The sequence below is a fragment of the Muntiacus reevesi genome, chromosome 13 (genome assembly GCF_963930625.1).
Source record: "Muntiacus reevesi chromosome 13, mMunRee1.1, whole genome shotgun sequence".
NCBI classification, from domain to species: domain Eukaryota; kingdom Metazoa; phylum Chordata; class Mammalia; order Artiodactyla; family Cervidae; genus Muntiacus; species Muntiacus reevesi.
The window spans coordinates 3188683-3210183 of record NC_089261.1 but is presented as its reverse complement, the minus strand read 5'-3'; the positions used below and the strand labels follow the sequence as shown (position 1 = coordinate 3210183).

At 49.0% G+C, this 21501-nt stretch overlaps 1 pseudogene; it reads right to left on the bottom strand.

The window, feature by feature from the left end:
* LOC136145446 (adenylosuccinate synthetase isozyme 2-like) overlaps positions 1 to 20458 on the bottom strand; it is a 130969-nt pseudogene extending 110511 nt beyond the window's left edge.
* Positions 20459 to 21501: the final 1043 nt, after the last annotated feature.

The following is a 21501-nucleotide window of genomic DNA, read 5'->3' as shown; positions in this document are numbered from 1 at the left end:
GGGAGCTGCAGGGACACGGGATCCCCATGGCAATGATGACCAGGGATTCCAGGCAAAGCCCTGCCTTTGTGACCCAGGACAGAATGGAGGGACACTGAGTGGTTCGGCCCTGCTCTCTGGCTGCTGGTGGGTCCACATGCCCTCCTGGATCACTTTGGACCCCATCCTGATGAGGAGACTGGTCATCAGTGTCACACACCTCATCACTAACCACAGCCACAAGGAATTCCCGTGTGATGGGGATGTCTGATGGAAGTTTGCCAACTACTGCAGGGTGGGACCCATCACTGCCCTGAGCCTGATGGTGACATCAGCAGTGCTGGCTTAGGTCTCTGCTGTCACTTATGTTATTAAGTCCAGGCAGTCTCATACCCTCATCCTGGTCCAATTTTATGGGGTTCATGAAATTTTCTGCCTTTCTCTCTGGTCTCCAAATCCAAGCAGAATGCCCATGTGCCCTTATACACAGGGTCCCTCACAGGAACTGAGCAGGATGCCGAGGAAGCAGAAGTCCAGCATCTGTGCCCTGGAGCCCCAGGGGGCCTCTCCCATCCCCCACACATTCCTGTCCTGCTCCAGGCTTTGTGCTCTGCCTGAACCCTGACCCTTAGGGAAGCTGGGTCCTCCCTTTTCCCAGTGATTGCTGCCCTCCTCTCCAGGTACTGGGAGATCCTCCCCATTAGGACACGCCTCTCAGACTCCACACTTGCCCATATCCTTGTCTTTTGTCTCACAGGCCACTGTGGATCCCGGGAGATGCTTCCTCCTGGGCGCTCCTGGGGGGCAAACTCTGAATCTCCCCGCCTCAGTCCGATTCGCTAAACTTACCCATCAAAGAGGGGAGTTGAAAGAGATCGTGTCTGTGATTCGGGTAAACAGCAACCACAACACCATAACAAGACTGAACCCTTGGCTCTTGAGCGGCCATCCCGGGGCACGCCCTGAGCTCCTCTACGTGGGGCTTGGCCCCACTCGGTGGATGGAAGGACTTGTGTCCTCACCCTGGAGGAGGAGACCTGGGATGCGGAGGCGGGAGCCCTGAGTGCAGATCTGGGCTCAGAACAGCAGCAGGAAGGGCTGAGTGGCCAGCACTCCAGCCGTGAGCGATCCTGACTCTGAGGTCAGCTCAGCCGGGGTGGGTGAAGGGCAGGCTGTGGGCACAGGGGTGTCTGTGAGGAAGGGCAGGCAGGCCCTGGATGCAGTGGGGGAGCTTTGAGGGCGCCCCAGTGAATGAAGGAGGCGCAGAGTGTGGTAATGGCGCAGCCCGTGATGTCACGTCCCCAGGACCCACTGTCTCCAGGGTCCCTCTCCAGGGAGAAGGACCTTTTGGGAGATCCCGCATCTGTGAGAAAGGGGGAGGTGTCGTCATGTTCCCCACAGACTGTCCCCAGTCCCCTGACGCCTGGTCCTGACCTGTGTGTGTGATGGAGGGGTGTGTGTTTGTGTGTGTGTGTGATGGAGGTGTGTGTGAGATGGAGGTGTGTGTGTGTGATGGAGGGGTGTGTGAGATGGTGTGTGTGTGTGTGTGTGTGATGGAGGGGTGTGTGTGTGTGTGTGTGTGTGTGTGTGTGAGATGGAGGTGTGTGTGTGTGTGATGGAGGGGTGTGTGTTTGTGTGTGTGTGTGATGGAGGGGTGTGTGAGATGGAGGTGTGTGTGTGTGTGATGGAGGGGTGTGTGTTTGTGTGTGTGTGTGATGGAGGTGTGTGTGAGATGGAGATGTGTGTGTGTGTGATGGAGGGGTGTGGTGTGTGCATGTGATGGAGGTGGGTGTGGAGCAGGAAGGGCTGGAGGAGTGTCAGGATCACAGCTTTTACTTTGGGGAGAAGGCACAATCTGGGGCCCGCAGGCAAGGCTTCCTCTGTGCTTCCCTAGTGCCTCAGAGGCTCAGGAAGAACTGGCCCACAGCTGACTCCTAAAAACATCCTTTGGGTTTGGTGTAAATTCCTGCTCCCTGATCCTCCGGCAGCTGGGCAGGCCTCCCTGTGGGCTTGCTGTGGGCATCGCGGGGCACTAGGTGTGGACGCAGCCTCCGCCACCCTCCCTCACTGTCAGCCTCGGCTGAATCACTATCATCTCCTCCATTTCCCTGAACTGGGAGCGACCTGAGAGCCGGCACCAGTTCCTCAGGGGTATCCCAGCCGTGTTGTCAGCACTGGCTGCTGGCTTCATCTTCACTGACACCCACGTCCTCATTTTCACCAGGAGGTGCCTGCCTCTCGAAATAGATGCGGCAAGTAAAGCAGTGTCACCCAGGACACAGAGAGGATTGGAAAGGCTCCTCTGCCGTGTGAGGTCACAATTCATGGTTTGGCATCAGACTCATGAGTTACAGACACCCAGTCGCGGAGTCTGCAGCTGCTGTGGAGGCAACCAGGAGCCCGACACGGTGAGGAGCCGGCTGTGGAGGAGGCTGGTGAGCGGCGGGGAGGTGGGGGGCACGGGTCCACCCCGAGAGGGCCTTGGGCGGACTTCAACCTCGGTGAGGGCGAAAGACCTGGGCTCAGCTGAGCGGTTCCTTCTCCTGCTCCCCCAGGAAATGCTCCTGCAGATCTGGTGACAAAGACGGGGTGGGAGGCGGGCCGCGAGGCCAGTGGGCGCGGAGAGCAGGGCCCCAGGACCCGCCCTCAGAGCTTCTCCGCCTGAGTCTTCATCTCTGCCTGGGGACCACGAACATCCTTTATTTGGGGCCTGGATTTCTGCTCCTGAGAATCTGAACCCAGGAACTCAGCGTCCATGCCGCCCTGGAGCTTCCTGAGTTAGTTTATACCCCAGAGGGCGGGGCCTTCCTTTCACTTCTGCCCTGGGTGATGTTCCCTCCCTACTAGTCCTCCTCGGGTGGCCCCTCATCTTCTTACACTGAGGGGGGCGCTAAGCACCAAGGCTGAGCCTGGACGCTGAGGCCTGATCCGGGCCCTCGGGGGCGGGGCCTGCAGTCCGGGTGGGAGGAGCCTGGCTCCCTCTGGGGTCCTGGCATCTCCCTCCCAGTGGGGCAGCCCCTCCTGGGACAGCAGAGGGCGCTGGAGGGCGGCTCTGGAGGGGCTGGGGCTGTGCTCCCAGCTGCAGAACCACCCTCTGATCCAGGCCCCCTGGGTCCCCGGGGGGTCCCTGACCAGGCCAGGCCAGGCCAGCCCCACCCACAACAGGACCCACACCCAGCAGGCGGGCAGACTCAGCGGACAAGGCAGGCGGGACAGTTATGGGAGGCACTGACTTGCATGGGGACCCTGCCTTCTCAGGGTGTGGGAGGGATGAAGGAGCCCAGAGGGGCTGTGTCTGCTGAGAGACTAGAAGGAGGGACTCAGGGAGCGTCCCCACCGTGGCCTGGACCCCTGTCCTCCTCAGCCTCCTCGCCCACTGTGCAGGTAACTGGATCCTCGGGGTTTGGGGCCGTGGCCCCAGGGGGCCCCAGAGCTCTGCTCTTTGCCCCTGGAGCCCAGGCGGTGCTGCGGGACCCACCCCACCGTCCCGTGTCTTTCTATCCTTTCTGCAGGGTCCTGGGCGCAATCCGGGCTGACCCATGAGGCCTCCGTGTCACGGTCTCTGGGTCAGTCGGTCACCCTCACCTGCCCTGGGAGCAGCAACAATGTTGGATTCTATGGTGCGGGCTGGTGCCAGCACTGCCCAGGTGCTGCCCCCAAACCGTGATGCTGGGAAGTTCTCGGCCCTCAGGCATCCCAGCCCGGTTCTCCGGCTCCTGTTCTTGCTCCACTGCCTCGCTGACCATCTCTGAGCTGCAGGCTGAGGACGAGGCTGACTATTAATGTTCATCGTGTGACTGCAGCCTCAGTGTTCCCACGGTGCCCAGGGCTGTGGGGACGTGCGACAAAAACCTCCTGGTGGCTGATGGCTCTTTGTGATGGCGGGTGTCCAGCAGCAGTGGAAGGACTGGATTACTTCTTCCCCACCTTGGAGAGTCAGGAACTGGGGTCTCAGCACATCCTGTGATGGGATCTGGCTGAGGGCCGCCTCCATGCTGGTCTCACGTCCACTCTGTGTCAACTCCATGGGTCCCCTGAGAATCACGAGGTGAGAGGCTGTCCCCCAGGCTCACACCCTCTGGATGGAAATGGGAATCCGTGACGTACATTTAACCAGAATGTAAAGAATCATTCTCATCACTAGACATGAGGCTGGCCTTTGATTTTGGTCCTAGGAAGCATTCTATAAGCCCCAGGGATGTCCTGTCTGGGAGAAGGGTCTATGTGTGTCTGGTAACCTTGGACTGGTCAGATGGGGTTCAGGTAGGCAACTCTGGGTCAAGTACAATTGGGTGCTAAACACAGAGATGATAATTACAAATAATAATAGTAAAGCAAATTTTGAAAGTTATTAGTGTTTATCAACCCTGATCTTGGGTCTGTTAAGATACTTTATACTAGTACTAACCTATTTCTATCTATGTGTATAATTTAACATTTCCCTCAGTCCAAAAACAGTAAAGTTTCCGAGGTCACCTTCTGCTTTATGCCACTTTGTATCCACTGTGTCGTTGAGTCCTGGTGAGCTTGGGTTTTGAAGCTGCAGCTCCTCAAAGCCTTGTTCCGTTACTGCTGCGGATAATGAGCGGATCTGCTTGGCACGCAGATCTGCTCAGTCACCAAGTCCGAGTCGCCATTTGCAGGTGACTGAGCAGAACCCTGGGGACAAGGCGGGCATGTCTGCGCTCCTGCCCCCTGTTTGTGACTGTGGGGCAAGCGAGGACATGAGCCTGACCCCCGCCCCGGGTCAACAGGGCGGACTACCAGGTGGGCGCAGGCGGTTGGCCCTGCAGGCACCCGCTCCCTCCCTGGCGACTGAGGCCAGGGAGCCCAGGGTCCGCGCCCACCCACCGCAGCACAGCAGCCCCCTCAGCCTGACTCGCCTCCCTGAGGGCAGCAGCCCAGCAGAGTGTGGTTTCACACCCACCCGGATGGAAGGAGCTGCCGACAGTCGTTGCCCCGTGTTCCCAGGTCAGAGGCAGCAGCTCAGAGAACTGGGGTCAGTGCCCCCTTTGCTGGGTCACCGGTCAGTGAACACACACCCCTTACCTTCTGCTGCAGGACAATCTCCAGATAAAAGGAACAGGAAATTGGAATCACAGTTCCTTCATGTAATCTCCCCAAAGTCCAGTATCTAGTAAAAAAAAAAACATCACTGATATCAACAACCAAAAAAATAGGTAATGATGGGTAAAGAGACTCAGAGGCATCAATGCTGAGATGACTCGGATGATGAAATCAAGTGACAGATATTTTTAGTGAACAACCATCAAATCTATTTGGTGAGCAAGTACAAGTATTTTTGGGGAAAAGGGAAACGGAAATAAATGGAAAAAATACAGTTACGAGAACAAAGAGGGGCTTCCATCATAACTCAGTCGGAAAGGAATCTTCCTGCAATTCAGGAATCTGCCTGCCATGCAGGAGACCCACTTTCGATTCGCGGATCTGGAAGATCTCCTGGAGTAGAAAGTGGCAACCCACTCCAGTGTTCTTGCCTGGAGAATCCCCTGGACAGAGGAGTCTGGAGGGTTACAGACCACCTGGGTTGCAAGAGTGGGACACTTCAGTTCAGTTCAGTTCAGTCGCTAAGTTGTGTCTGACTCTTTGTGACCCCATGAACTGCAGCACACCAGGCCTCCCTGTCCATCACCAACTGCCAGAGTCCACCCACACCATGTCCTTTGAGTTGCTGATGCCATCCAATCATCTCATCCTCTGTCGTCCCTTTCTCCTCCCGCCTTCAATCTTTCCTAGCATCAGGGTCTTTTCAAATGAGTCAGCTCTTTGCATCAGGTGGTCAAAGTACTGGAGTTTCAGCTTCATCAGTCCTTCCAATGAACACCCAGGACTGATCTCCTTTAGGAACGACTGGTTGGATCTCCTTGCAGTCCAAGGGACTCTCAAGAGTCTCCTCCAACACCACAGTTCTAAAGCATCAATTCTTCGGCGCTCAGCTTTCTTTATACTCCTACTCTCACATCCATACATGACCACTGGAAAAGCCATAGCCTTGACTAGATGGACTTTTGTTGACAAAGTAGTGTCTCTGCTTTTCAATATGCTATCTAGGTTGGTCATAACTTTCCTTTCAAGGAGTAAGTGTCTTTTAATTTCATGGCTGCAATCACCATCTGCAGTGATTTTGAAAGCAAGAAAAATAAAGTCAGCCACTGTTTCCACTGTTCCCCCATCTATTTGCCATGACGTGATGGGACTGGATGCCATGATCTTAGTTTTCTGAATGTTGAGCTTTAAGCCAACTTTTTCCACTCTACTCTCACTTTCATCCAGAGACTCTTCAGTTTTTCTTCACTTTCTGCCCTAAGGGTGGTGTCATCTGCATACCTGAGGTTGTTGATATCTCTCCCGGCAGTCTTGATTCCAGCTTGTGCTTCCTCCAGCCCAGCGTTTCTCATGATATACTCTGCATATAAGATAAATAAGCAGGGTGACAATATACAGCCTTGACGTACTCCTTCAAAAACATTCAGGATCACAATTATTTACAACAGTATATAATTTTAAAATTATATTAGTTTATAAGTAGTTCAAAGTGTAAGGCATTCTGGTACCAGCCAAATAAAAGATAGCATACACTTTGACCATGTCAGTAGGAAAGCAGTAAAAATTTAGCCAGGAACATATAAGAAAATTCAAACAGGTGGTAAAACTTTTCTGACAAGACACGCTGAGGTGAAAAGTCAGCAGTGATTAGCCAGATTGTAAAGCACGTCATTATTGATGATGCTGCTTCCTTCTACGTGCTATCTCTTGAGAAGGTGGTGGGGGTGTGAGCAGAGGTGACAGGGCCGAACCCTCCGGCGTCACAAGCAGGGACGCTAGTTCCGTCACCACGCAGGGGTCTTGTCAGTCTCAGGCTCTGCGGCAGTGACGTGCCACCTGTCCCCACCAGGGTCCCTTGCACAGCCTGTGCTGCCTCAGCTAGGCCCATTATCCACTTTAGCGATCAGGTTCTCCTGTCCTGGAAAGGGCAACAAAACTGGGGATGTGATGTGCCCAGACAGCAACAGGTCCCATAGAAAACCCAAGCCCTGGTGTCTGTGGGTCCCCAACCCTCAGGATCCACGATTTTTCCTCTGGCTCCAGATGCAGCCACTCAATTTCCTTGATGACTCTGGGCTCCTGTCCTAGGATGGAAGGGGAAGACCAGGAGAGTGAGTATGATACAGGCAACTGCTCATAGGCGGTGCTTCTCCTCTGTGTCCCGGGATCTGGGGGCAGAGTAAGGCTGACTAATGAAGACAGCTTCTGCCTCCCAAGCAGATACAGGGGGAAAGCTGGGATATATTTTATGTAGCTCACATAGGAAAGAGGAGACCAGCAAAACAGTACAATTGGGTCAAGGAGTATATTTAAGAACAAAATGACATTGTCCCTTGGAAAGGACCTTGAGGGTTGTGTGTGTGTGTGTGTGTGTGTGTGTGTGTGTGCGTGTAAGACATACTAGTTAACTTCTAACAGAAGAGGAAAGAATCCAATGCCCTGCACAACCACGGAGCTACATCCATAGGGTTGTCGTGAACGACCGTGACTCGATCCTGATTGAAACAAATTTGCGTCCCAGACAACCCCTGAGTCCTGACCTCTGAGCAGCCTAGGGCGATGTGGACAGACTTGCCTGAGTGGTCTGAGGTGAGCCCTCAGACAGCCTTGAGGTCACAGGGAACACATGAGGTGCGCCTGATCTGGCCCTAAGGAGGGGACAGTGCACAGAGCCGGGTGCAGGAGCTGTCCCTGAGAGGCTCTGATCACTAGGTCACAGGATCGGTGTCGGGGCCTGGACACCAGGGAGAGCTGGTCGCCCGTTGCTGTGGGTCTGGGGTTGAGAGCTGGGAAACAGGCCCCTGGCACTGCCCAGGGGCTTCTGCTCAGGGCTCCCAGCTGTGACCTCCCACCCATGGGCCGCCCACAGCTCCGCCCCTGCTCGCCCCTTGGCCACCCTCCAGCACAGGCACCGGAACCAGGGCCCAGGGAGGGATCAGAGAGCTAGGTGGGGGGGGGGGGGGGGATGTTCATTTGCATGAAAGGACCCTCCCCTCTCAGTATGAAGAGGGGAAGGAGCAGCGGTGTGGGGACGCGCTGCTCAGCTGTGGGGCCACAGAAGGCAGGACGCCCTGACCATGTCCACCATGGCCTGGTGCCCTCTGTTCCTCACCCTGGTCGCTCTCTGCACAGGTGACTGGATGGGGGGACAGGGGAAGGGCCCTGGGAAGACTCAGGAGCCCAGTGTCCCCAAGGAAAGAGAAGGTCCACATCGCCATACGAGAGTCACAGTGTCTCTCTGTCCTGAAGCTCAGGGGCTGAGGTGGGAGGTCTGGGCGAGCTCACCTATGAGGCCCCCATTCTGCTCCTCACCTCTCCTGCACAGGGAGTGTGTCCTGCTCTCAGCCTCCTCTCTGGCCCCTCACAAGGACCAAGGCTCTCGCAGGGTTGACTCAGCCACATTCAGTGACTACATCCTAGGACAGATGGCCACACTCACCTGTGCTGGAAACATTATCCATGCTGTCAGCGAGGGGACAGCTTGGCTGCAGCCACACCCGTGCATGCTTTTGGGTGCTAGTTCTAGCAGTTCTTCTAAGTCTTCATAGAACCATTCAACTTCAGCTTCTTCAGCATTACTGCTCAGGGAATAGACTTGGATTACTGTGATATTGAATGGTTTGCCTTGGAAATGAACAGAGATCATTCTGTCATTTTTGAGATTGCATCCAAGTATTGCATTTCGGAATCTTTTGTTGACTATGATGGCTACTCCATTTCTTCTAAGGGATTCTTGCCCACAGTAGTAGATATAATGGTCATCTGAGTTAAATTCACCTGTTCCAGTCCATTTTAGTTCACTGATTCCTAAAATGTCTATGTTCACTGTTGCCTTTTACTGTTTGACCACTTCCAATTTGCTTTGATTCATATCTAGAGAAGCACTAAATCCTTTCATGGTGACATCAGATCCTCATGACTAGCAAAAAACCTTTTCTTAAATGAGTGGTAAATGGTATTGCACTCCCGGTCACCATAACCTTTGATACTGACCTTCTCCCCTGCTGCTTTGGAGCAGTCTCTCAGAGCTATCTGAGATGGTGCCTCCTGGGCTGCAGTCCTCATTTTGCACCAAATAAAACTTAACTCGCAACTCTCAAGCTGTGCATCCTTTTTAGTTGACAGATTAAACATAATAATGTCAGTGATACTGCCAGGACCTGCAGAAGGGCCAAAGCACGTGGTCAGCTTCACTGTGAGTGGATCTGAGGCTGTAGAAAAACATGCACCATTACTGGTTTGAAAACTTAGTTAAAGAGAATTTTAGGGTGTGAGTAAGGGAATATTTTTTTCACTGACATTTGTGTTTTATTTGGAGGAGTTACTGTACAATTGCACTCATTTCACATGCTAACAAGGAAATCCTCAAGATCCTTCAAACTAGGCTTCAACAGTATTTGAACTGAGAACTCCAGATGTATAAGCTGGATTTAGAAAAAGCACAGGAATCACTGATCCAATTGTCAACATTTGTTGGATTATAGTAAAAGCAAGATAACTCCAGAGAAACATCTACTTCTGCTTCATTCAGTTCAGTCGCTCGGTCGTGTCCGACTCTCTGCACCCCCATGAACTGCAGCACACCATGCCTCCCTGTCCATCACCAACTCCAGAAGTCCACCCAAACCCATGTCCATTGAGTCGGTGATGCCATCCAACCATCTCATCCTCTGTCATCCCCTACTCGTCCCGCCCTCAATCTTTCCCAGCATCAGGGTCTTTTCAAATGAGTCAGCTCTTCGCATCAGGTGGCCAAAGTATTGGAGTTTCAGCTTCAGCATCAGTCCTTGCAATGAACATCTCCTTTTGGATGGACTGGTCGGATCTCCTTGCAGTCCAAGGGACACTCAGGAGTCTTCTCCAACACCACAGTTCAAAAGCATCAATTCTTTGGCTAAAACTTTTGACTGTGTGAATCACAATAAACGAAATTGTGATTTATTTAAACTAAATTGTGAGAAATTCCTAAAGAGATGGGGATAGCAGTCAACTTACCTGCCTCCTGGGAAACCTGTATGCAGGACAAGAAGCAACAGTTAGAACTAGATATGGAACAAAGAACTGGTTCGAAATTGGGGAAAAAAGGACGTCAAGGCTGTATGTTGTCACCTTGCTTATTTAATGTATATGCAGAGTACATCATGGAAATGACGGGCCCATCATGGCCTGGATGAATCACAAGCTGGAATCAAGACTGCTGGGAGAAATATCAACAACCTCAGATATGCAAAGGATATCACCCTCATGGCTGAAAGTGAAGATCCTGTTGATGAGAGTGAAAGAGCAGAGTGAAAAGGCTTGTTTAAAACTCAATTTTCAGAAAATGAAGATCATGGCATCTCATCCTATCACTTTATGGAATCAGATGAGGGAAAAGTGAACACAGTGGCAGATTTTCTTTTCTTGAGCTCCAAATTCACTGTGGACAGTGACTGCAACCAGGAAAGTAAAAGAAGCTTGCTCCTTGGAAGAAAAGCTATGGCCAAACTAGACAGCATATTAAAAAGCAGAGACATCACCTGCTGACAATGGTTCTCATAGACAAAGCTATGGTTCTTCCAGTAGTCATGTACACATGTGAGATTTGGGCCATAAAGAAGTTTGAGGGCCAAACAATTTATGTTTTTGAACTGTGGTGCTGGAGAAGACTCTTGAGGGTCCCTTGGACACCAAAGAGATCAAACCAGTCAATCCTCAAGGAAAGCAATCCTGAATATTCATTGGAAGGACTGATGCTGAAGCTGAATCTCCAATACTTTGGTCACCTGATGCAAAGAGTCAACTCATTGGAAAAGACCCCGATGCTGGGAAAGATTGAGGGCAGGAGGAGAAGGGGATGACAGAGGATGAGATGGTTTGATATCCTCACTGACTTGAAGGACATGAGTTTGAGCAAGCTCCGTGAGTTGGCTATGGACAGGGAAGTTGGCGTCCTGCAGTTTTTGGTCCAGGCGTGCTGGATTCTCAAAGAATTAGACAGGATTTATTGACTGAAAAGTGACAATCAGAAGACCTTAGTCCTCTGCCTGATTGCTAAACTGAAGTGTCTTTATTATGAGACATAATCTGACTTCTGCTCACCTGTGAAGAGAAGAGATTAACACATTCCTTCTAAAGGCTGGCCCTTCATTAAGATGTTTTAAAGACCAGTGGCCCTATTTACTTTGCTTCCTCAGAGCCTATCCCTCTCTATTCGGCCTTTTGACTGTATTTCTACACCACGTCACTCTCTGGTAATATAAACGAACCTGGCCTTCTGACCTCTAGTAGTTGGTTATTTTGAGACATTAATATGTCATCTCAGTGAGCCCGCATTCTGAATAAAGTCATATTCCTTGCCATAACACATCTCCTCCAATTCATTGGCCTGTCATGTGATGAGCAGAGAGGGCTTCGACTCAATAACGCTGGGATCATTTGTTCAGATACATCACTTGCTATGATGAATTTACTTCAGATATAGAGGGAGGGGCAGGAGGTCTCTGTCCTCAGCAGTGTGGCTTCCTGGTAGGCCTGTAACTTTTGGGGTCACAGGAAGACTCTGGATGTCCTCTAAGATTTTAGCTGAGAACCTCCTTCTTTCTGTTGGTTTTTCAATCAGAACTTCCTAGTTTTCATCAGATTTAACCTCAGAATCTCCTAGTTTCTGTAATTTACCTAAGAACCTCATATTTTCTGAAATTTTGCTTCAGAACCTCCATCTTTTTGTCAGATTTTCACTCAAAATCTCCTAGTTTCTGTTAGATTTTATCTCTCAATCCCTGGTTTCTTTCAGATTTTACTTCAGAACCTCTTCACTCTCTCAGATTTTACCTGAGAACATCCTGGTTTCTGTCAGATTGTACCTCAGAACTTCCCAGTTTCTGTCAGATATTACTTCAGACCCCCTAGTTTCTGTCAGATTTTACAACAGAATCCCACTTTCAGTCTGATTTTACCTCAGACAACCATTGACCAGTTTCTGTCAATTTCACTTCAGAATGCCCTAGTTTCTGTCAGATTTTACCTACGGGGTCCCTAGTTTCTGTTAGATGTAACCTTGGAGCACTTAGTTTCTGTGAGATTTCGATGAAGGAGTCCCTAGTATCTGTCAAACTATACTTAAGTATTGCCTCGTTTCTATCAGATTTTACCTCCGGAGCCTGTCATCCTGTCAAATTTTACTTCAGAACCACCTAGTTTCTATCAGATTTTACCTCAGAACCCCCTAATTTCTGTCTGATTTTACCATGGAACCACCTAGTTTCTGTCAGATTTTCCCTAAGGAGAATCTAGTTTCTGTCAGATTTTACTACAGAATCCCTTAGTTTCTGCCAGATTTTACTTCAGAGACTCCCTAGATGCTCTCAGGTTTTATGTCAGAACCCCCTAGTTTCTGTCAGATTATACCAAAGGAGTCCCTAGGTTCTCTCAGATTATAGCTCAGTATCGCTTAGTTTCTATCCAATCTTACCTGTGGAGCCTGTAATTTTGTCAGATTTTACTTCAGAACCACCTAGTTTCTGTCAGATTTTAGCTCAGAATCCCCGAGTTTCTGTCTGATTTTACCACGGAGTCATCTAATTTCTGTCAGATTTTACCACAGAACCCCTTAGTTTCTGTCAGATTTCAACCTCAGTCCTGTCTGACATTTTGCGATCCCATGGACTGCATCATGCCAGGCTTCCTTGTCCATCACCAACTCCTGAAGCTTGCTCAAACTCATGCCCATTGAGTCGATGATATCATCCAACCATCTCATCCTCTGTCGTCCCCTTCTCCTCCTCAGAAGCCCCTATGCTATGTGAGATTTACCTAAGGAAAACCTAGTTTCTTTCTGATTTTACCACAGAACCCCTCAGTTTCTGTCAGCATTTACCCCATAATCCCCCTAGTTTCTCACAGATTTTACCTCAGGAGCCCCTAGTTTCTGTCAGATTTTACCCTAGAAGCCCCTGGCTTCTGTCAGATTTTCCATCAGAATCCCCTAGTTTCTGTCATATTTTACCTTAATACCCCCTAGTTTCTACCTAGTTTTTACCTCAGAAGCCTCCAGTTTCTGTAACATTTTACCTACATACCCCCTGATTTCTGTCAGATTTTACCTAAGAATCCCCTCGTTTCTGTCAGATTTTACAAAAAGAGTTCCTAGTTTCTCTCAGACTATACCTCAGTATCATCTAGTTTCTATCTGATTTTACCTGTGAAGCATGTAATTCTGTCAGATTTTACCCCAGAACACCCTAGTTTTTGTCAGATTTTATGTCAGAAGCCCCTAGGTTATGTCAGATTTTACCACAAAACCCATTATATTCTGTCAGATTTACCTAAGGAGAACCTAGTTTCTCTCAGATTTTACCACAGAACCCCTTAGTTTCTGTCAAGTCTTACCTCACAACCCCCCTACTTTCTCACAGATTTTACCTCAGGAGTCCCTATTTTCTGTCAAATTTTACCTCAAAACCCCCTAGTTTCTGTCAGATTTCACCTCAGAAGCCCTTATTTTCTGCCACAGTTCACCTTAGTAATCCCAAGTTTCTGTTAGATATTACCTCAGAACCCCTTCATTTCTGTCAAATTTTACCTCAGAACCCCCTAGTTTCTGTGAGATTTGTCCCTAAGAACCACCTTGTTTCTGTCAGATTTTACCACAGAACCCCTTAGTTTCTGTCAGATTTTACCTCAGAATGCCCCTAGTTTCACTCAGAGTTTACATCAGAATCCCATAGTTTCTGTCAGATTTTACCACAGAACCCCTTAATTTCTGTCAAGGTTAACATCAGAACCGACCCTCCCCCCCCCCCCCAACCACCTAGTTTCTTACAGATTTTACCTTGGAAACCCCTAGTTTCTGTCGGATTTTACCCCAGAATCCCCTAATTTCTGTCACATTTCACCTCAGTAATCCCTAGTTTCTGTCAGATATTACTTCAGAACCCCTTCATTTCTGTCAAATTTTACCTAGGAAATCCCTAGTTTCTGTCATATTTTACCTCAGAACCCCCTAGTTCTTTCAGGTTTCACCACAGAATGCCCTAGTTTTTGCCAGATTTTACCTCAGAAGACTATAGTTTCTGTTCAATTTTACCTCAGTATCCCTTAATTTCTGTCAAATTTCCCCTTAGAACTGCCTAGTTTCTGTCAGATTTTGCCACAGAATCCCTTTGTTTCTGTCAGATTTTTACCACACAACCCCCTAGTTTCTGTCAGATTTTACCTCAGAGCCCCCTAACTTCTGTCAGATTTTGCCTCAGAAGCTCGTAATTTCTGTCAGTTAGCACCTCAGGAAACCCTAGTTTCTCTCAGGTTCTACCTCGGAACCCCCTAGTTTCTGTCAGATTTGATCTCAATAATCCCTAATTCTGTCTGACTTTTCCTCAGACCCCGTCGCCTCGAGTCTCTGTCAGATTTTAATTCAGAACCCCTTAGTTTCTGTCAGATTTTACCTCAGAACCCTCTTGTTTCTTAGATTTCATCTCAGAATCCCGAAGGTTCTGTCAGATTTTCCCTCAGAATCCCCTAGTTTCTGTCAGATTTTACCTCTGAACACCGTAGTTTTTGTCACATTTCAACTCAGTAATCCCTAGTTTCCTAAGGCCCACTTGACTTCACATTCCAGGATCTGGCTCGAGGTGAATCATCATACCATCATGATTATCTGGGTCATGAAGATCTTTTTTGTACAGTTCTTCTGTGTATTCTTGCCAGCTCTTCTTAATATCTTCTGCTTCTGTTAGGTCCATAATATTTCTGTCCTTAATTGTGACCATGTTTGGATGAAATATTCCCTTGGTATGTCTAATTTTCTTGAAGAGATCTCTAGTCTTTCCCATCCTATTGTTTTCCTCTATTTCTTTACATTGATCACTGAGGAAGGCTTTCTTATCTCTCCTTGCTGTTCTTTGGAGCTCGGCATTCAAGTGGGTATATCTTTCCTTTTCTGCTTTGCCTCTTGCTTCTCTCCTTTTCACAGCTGTTTGTAAGACCTCCTCAGACAATCATTTGCCTTTTTGCATTACTTTTTCTTGGGGATGGTCTTGATCCCTGCCTCTTGTATAAGGTCACAAACCTCCATCCATAGTTCTTCAGGCACTCTATCAGATCTAGGTCTATCAGATCTAATCCCTTGAATCTATTTATCACTTTCATCATAACTGAATGGTCTCGTGGTTTTCCCTACTTTCTTCCATTTAAGTCTGAATTTGGCAATCAGGAGTTCATGATTTGAGCCACAGTCAGCTTCTGGTCTTGCTTTTGCTGACTGTATAGAACTTCTCCATCTTTAGCTGCAAAGAATATAATCGATCTGATTTTGATACTGACCATCTGGTGATGACCATGTGTGGCGGTTTCTCTTGTGTTGTTGGAAGAGGGTGTTTGCTATGATCAGTGCATTGTCTTGGCAAAATTCCATTAGGCTTTGCCGTGCTTCATTCTGTACTCCAAGGCCAAATTTGCCTGTTAGTTCAGGTATTTCTTGACTTCCTACTTTTGCATTCCAGTCCTCTATATTGAAAAAGACATCTTTTCTGCGTGTTAGTTCTAGACGGTCTTCTAGGTCTTCATGGAACCGTTCAACTTCAGCTTCTTCAGCATTACTGCTCAGGGCATAGACTTGGATTACCGTGATATGGAATGGTTTGCCTTGGAAATGAACAGAGATCGTTCTATCTGATTTCAAACAACATTGATTGTATTGTTACTAAAATTAAAAGAAAATATGACACCATAAGCAGGAGGGACAACAAATGATTTGGCAATCATGGCTGCTAAGGCAGCTGACACTGCAAATTGCCAAAATGTATCTCCACACCAGCCATCCATCTTGAAAGATTGGAAACAACTGTAGGGGTTAAACCTCACTTCAATGTCTTTATTCTTGGAATTCTTAGATCATAAATGAAATATTTAAGAAAGCCCTTTCCCCACCTCTCCAGGAATGCTTCTTGTATCACTGGAAATCCTTAAAAGACTTAAATCTAGACTCTGGATTTATCTAAGGAAATCATTTTAACTGGAATTTGAACTTCATCTTTAATAAATCGAACAATTCTGGGGATTAATAGGTAGTTCCTTAAATGTCCTTGCATTTCATATCTCTGTGTTCCATTCTGGAGGGTCTTACATTTAAGTTCATTTATTTAAGGGTTGTTGGTTTACTGGGAAGTGAGTTATAATCTTATCATCTAACTTGTATGCAACTTCAACTCTGATTTCCATAAATATGTCCAAAATATCAAAATTTTTGGGTACCAATGCAGTAAATCCATTAATCATATGAGAATATTTAATCAAAACAAGGTCCAACCAGACTGATCTTTCCCTTCCTGTAGTTACACCAAACTCTCTATCCCTTGTTTGTAATAATTCTCCAATTTCATTGTCTTGCTCTCTAGGAAAGGGACCAATCCCAGCTCTAGTTGTATAAGCTTTCACAACTCCATACACTTCTCCAACATTTTAAGGGGGCATACCCAAGTCAGTACAAACACCGCCAACTGTACAGTTCAAAGAGGTTATGAAAGGAGAAATTTCAAAATCAGTATCTAGCAGTTCTGCATTTGCACCTTCTACCAAGATTTTCTTTGATTGGTCCATGGAAAGCCTCATATAGGAAGTAAACTCCATATATCTTGCATATACCTTTCCATATAACCCTTGAATTTTTGGAATTCATCTTCAGTGTCTATTTCCAAAGTGGGGTATAGAGATTTGTAGTGGCTAACCAGACCTTGGAACCACTCAGAAAAGCCATCAAAGTCAGAATCAAGATCACAAATCCTAAGTTCACTCTCGTCCTCTTTGGAAGAATGAACGGGGCACATGCCCTTTTTGTGGTACCCCAATTTTTTCCTGCTTGTTCTCCTCTCTGTTGTTCCTGGATACCACCAGCTGTTTGATGAAAATCAAGCACAATATGAGCTCTGGCAGGTATGAGAAGCCTTTGTTCCAGCCTTCCAGACCTTTCCCTTTTTCAATGTTTTTTTTCTACTTTTCAAACAATCGAGCTAGATGAATTACCACATCATTTCCAATGAATGCAGTAATATTCAGGCTCCACTGAGAGCGGGAATTATTCCACTGGGTAATTATTCCACTGGGTAAAAGATGAAGATCACCCTCCACAGAATCTACAACAACTGCTCAGGCCAGCGTTATTTCCTCCCGGGCAGTGGCACAGAGCGTTGGGGTCCTGCACTAGCAAATCCCCCCACCTTCCCCTTGCCTTCACTGACCCGCTGCCCACCGAGCACCAGGGTCACCAGGTTCCCTCCAGGCTGCTCCCTGGGGCGGCCTCAGTCGCCTTGGACAAGGAGGATGCGCCCAGGTTGGCCTCGGCAAACGCCCTGGGTCCAGAGACACGAGAAGAGCCTGATGGGGTCGGGGGCGGCTGAGAGTGTGTGAACTGGATTGCTCTGTAAATTTAAGGTTGAGAGTCTAGTATAAAATATAACATATATTTGAAAAAATAACATTGGTAACACTGTCAATTTCTTAACCTGATATTAGAATTTTTCTAATTTTCTAATTTTTCATTTTGTGTAGAGTATTTGAATCAATATTTTATGATAGTGGTTTGTAGTATTCCCTTTTCCTGGTTTGGTTGTCTGGTTGTTTCTTTAAACTTGATTGATTGATTGATTGATTGACTGATGGCTGTGCTTGGCCTTCACTGCTCGGGCTGTGTTCCTGCTGTGGGGCGGCATGGCCGCTCTTCATTTCACTCAACTGGCTTCTCACTGGGGTGGATTCTCTTGTTGCAGAGCACCTGCTTGGGACGGGGAGCTTCAGCAGTTCTGCTTTCCTGCTGAGTTGCTCTGCAGAATGTGGGAGCTTCCTGGACCTGACTGAAAACATGTCCCTTTCATCAACAGGCAGATCCTGAAACACAGGAAAACAAGGGAAGTCCTATAAATTTCCCTGTTATGTGTTTTATTTATGGGTTGTATGTAAAACACTTTAACTGCTTTCTCAAAGAGCCACAAATTTTACATCTTTTTCAATGCTTATAAAAATACAAATCAAATGTATGGGAAGGATATAACTCCTGAAATTAGTTAGATATTTACGCTAAATAAGGATCCATTATGTCTTTTTGTGGAATAATTCCAGGACAAAATATTCTGTTTCTTCTAAGTATCTTCATCTGTTTACTTATTGTCTCTACTAGAACAAATGTTGCACTTTCTTAGAGAACTTAGAATTTCATTCCCTTTTTCAGCAAAGATTTTCCACATGTTACCAGCAGGGGGTGATGTGGGACTGCCCTGGGGTCCTTACACAGCTGCTTAGGGAGCACCACTGGCTCCAAAACCTGGGCTGGGGGCGGGGCCTGTGCTCCTGGAGGGACTCCGCAGTGCGTCCTCTCTGGCTGCAGGGACCCCTGAGCAGGGACCCGCGCGGTCTCAGCAGGGCCTTCCTCCAAGGGCTGCCGAGGGGGGAGCCCCTCCCTCGCCTACAGTCTGGGCCGGGAGCTGAGCTCGATGCAGCCCCAGGGTCAAGGAGGGGCTGGGTGGGCCCTGGGTGGGCCCCATTTGCATGGCAGCCCCTCCTCTCAGAGTCTGGGGGAGAACAGGAGGCCTGGGGCAGCCCAGCGCACTGTGGGGACCAGGGTCCTGTGACCCCGTGGCCTGGACTCCTCTCCTGCTCCTGCCCCTCTCTCTCTGCACAGGTAGTGGCGGGCCGCGCGCACCAGGGCTCGGTCCCGGCCTGCCTCAGCCCCCGGGGCGCAGACTCCGGGAACCTTTCCCGCAGCTCCTGCCGCGTCTCCACGTGTCTGGGTCTGCAGGCTCCGTCTCCCAGCCTGGGCTGACTCAGCCCGCCTCCCTGTCCGCGTCTCCGGGAGCCTCAGCCAGACTCTCCTGCACCCCGAGCAGCGGCTACAGTGGTGGCAGCCTGCCTAGAACCTGGTACCAGCAAAAGCCAGGGAGTCCTCCCCGGTACCTCCTGTCCTACAACTCAGACTCCCCAAAGCACCAGGGCTCTGGGTCCCCAGCCGCTTCTCTGGATCCAAGGACGCCTGGGCCAGTGCAGGGCTCCTGCTCCTCTCTGGGCTGCAGCCCGAGGCCGAGGCTGACTATTACTGTGCTGTAGGTTCCCGCAGTGCCTCAGATTACGAAGAAGTGAGATAAAAACCGCTGGGCCACGGACTTTGGCTCTGAGCCTGGTTTCAGTGAGGAGTTTCCATAGAGGGGTTTCCAAGGAAGGCTTCTCTGCACAGAGACCTCTGTGAAGGGAGGGAGGAGACACACAGGATCGTGCTGTGACCCGAGACAGCGCAGGCATCCCAGGAACCCACATATCTGACTCCAGAGCCCACCTGCCCCTCCCTCAACCTCTGGAGTAAATTCCCCTGAGCAGGTGCTGTGTCTTCAGCAAAAACGCTCCATCGCAGCCCTGCTCCTCCTCATCTGCATCCTCTCGTTCCACAGAGTGTGGGTCCCAGGCTGCAGGGACCGGTCCTCAGCTCAGATGCTGACAGGAACTCTGGCTCCTGCTCCCTGCTCCCTCCTCGTATCCACGGTGCTGCTAACAGGTCGGCATCTTCTAAAACTCATGGTCCTCCAGGCTCCTAGTAACTGGATGGAGAAGATATGGGGATTTTTCTTCCTTCAGAATGAACTGAGCCCTCACACAAGGTGAGTCCTGAGGAGTCAGCAGAGAAGGCCCTGGCTGCCTCTCAAGACAGGCTATGCTATCTTCTACCGCAGGTTCTCTGCCTATGAATTATCTGATGGCACCTCAACTGCAGAAACATTTTTTCCAGGTCCCACGTCCCACTTCTTTATTTTTTCTGAGATCAAACTGGACAGTCACTCATGGTCCTCCTGTTGCAGAGACCTGGACCATCAGGGCCCGTGGCCTCACTGTCGTGGGGGTGCAGGAAGATGGGGTTGTGGCCGGCCTGCCCTGGGCCTCCTGGGTCTGCAGACCTGCAGCCATGGGGCTGGGCTCCGTCCATCCCAGTCCTGAAGGGAGGACAGGGAACAGACAGCTGGGGGAGTGCGACAAGAAACAGCCTGTCATCTTCTTCTTGGAGAATTTTCAAATGTCACACACCTTGCATAAATACCTACTACACTTGAAAAACCTTCTGTTTCATGATGAATCTACACCCAACTATGCATTCAATTCATGTGAAGTCTCAGGGAAAAGCAAAACTAAACAAAAATAGTTCCTGATACTGCTGAAATGCTCCCTGATCATCCATGTGTGATGAACCAGAACCAAACTAGAGAGTCATCCTGGTCCATCTGTATGAGGTCGTTGATAATAACTCCTTTCTTCTCTGGTCTCCAAATACAAACAGAATCCCTCTATGCCCAGATACACAGGGTCCCTCACAGGTACTTGGCAGGATGATGAAGAAGTAGAAGTCCAGCATCTGTGCCCTGGAGACCTGGGGGGGGGGTGCTGTCCGACCACTGGACATCACGCTCCTGCTCCCGGCTTTGTGCTCTGCCCTGAACCCTGACACTTAGCGAAGCTGGGTGCCTCCCTTTCTCTGGGGACTGTATCCTGAGAAGCCCGTCATCGCCAGGTACTGGAAGACCCTCTCTAATAGGACGTGGCTCTCAGATTCATCACTTGCTCATTTTCTCCTCTTTTCCCTCATAACCTCTCCCAAATACCCTCCCTGGTTCTTTATTTGAGATGATATTGGATAAATATCACTCTTTTCAACACAGACCATGTAAAACCACCCCTATTAATTCTATGGAGTCTAACACATGAACTTGGACTGTATCCACTGAAGATCAGGTAACAGGTCATAAGGGTTTCTAAGTCCAGCAATGCAGGAGGAAACCCTAAAAAGGATGAGATTCCTATTTATAGCCATAATCTCTTACATCAAGCATTTTAAACAAAAAGGTTATGAAACCAGACTAAAAACATCTTATATATATTGGAGTCACAAATAAACACTGTCAGGATCTGGACATAATCAAGAAAATGACATGTTTTCCCTAAGAATGTCATATTCTCTCGGCAAAGACAGAAATAAGAAGAGAGATGGGCATTTGGGGCTGGGACGCCTCCTGGAGACCCTGCAAACACAACATCAAGCACGTTTCAACCTGGGAGAATCATGACAGAATCACGATCAGGTATAACCCATGGACACTCTGCGACTTTGAAGCCTTGAATTTGATTCGAGGCTGTTGTGCTCTGGTAGTGACCCCAGGAGCCAGGCAGCACAAACTGAGACATCAGAGAATCTGAAATTTCAGTAGCGTTCCTATGAGTCGGCAGGTCATCAGTGACCTGGAGAGATCAATGACCAACCACAAACCACACGGAGGGGACTCGTTCTACTGCCCTGGGTGCTGACATCAGGAAGACGCTCCTGCAAGTGTGAGGAAGCCCTTCCAGGGGGCTGTGCTGTGAAGGGCGGGAGGAGGAGTCTGAGTCCAGCAGGGGGCGCTGTGGGCCTGGTCCTGAGAGCTCAGGGTCCTGGCCAGGGGGCGGGCACCT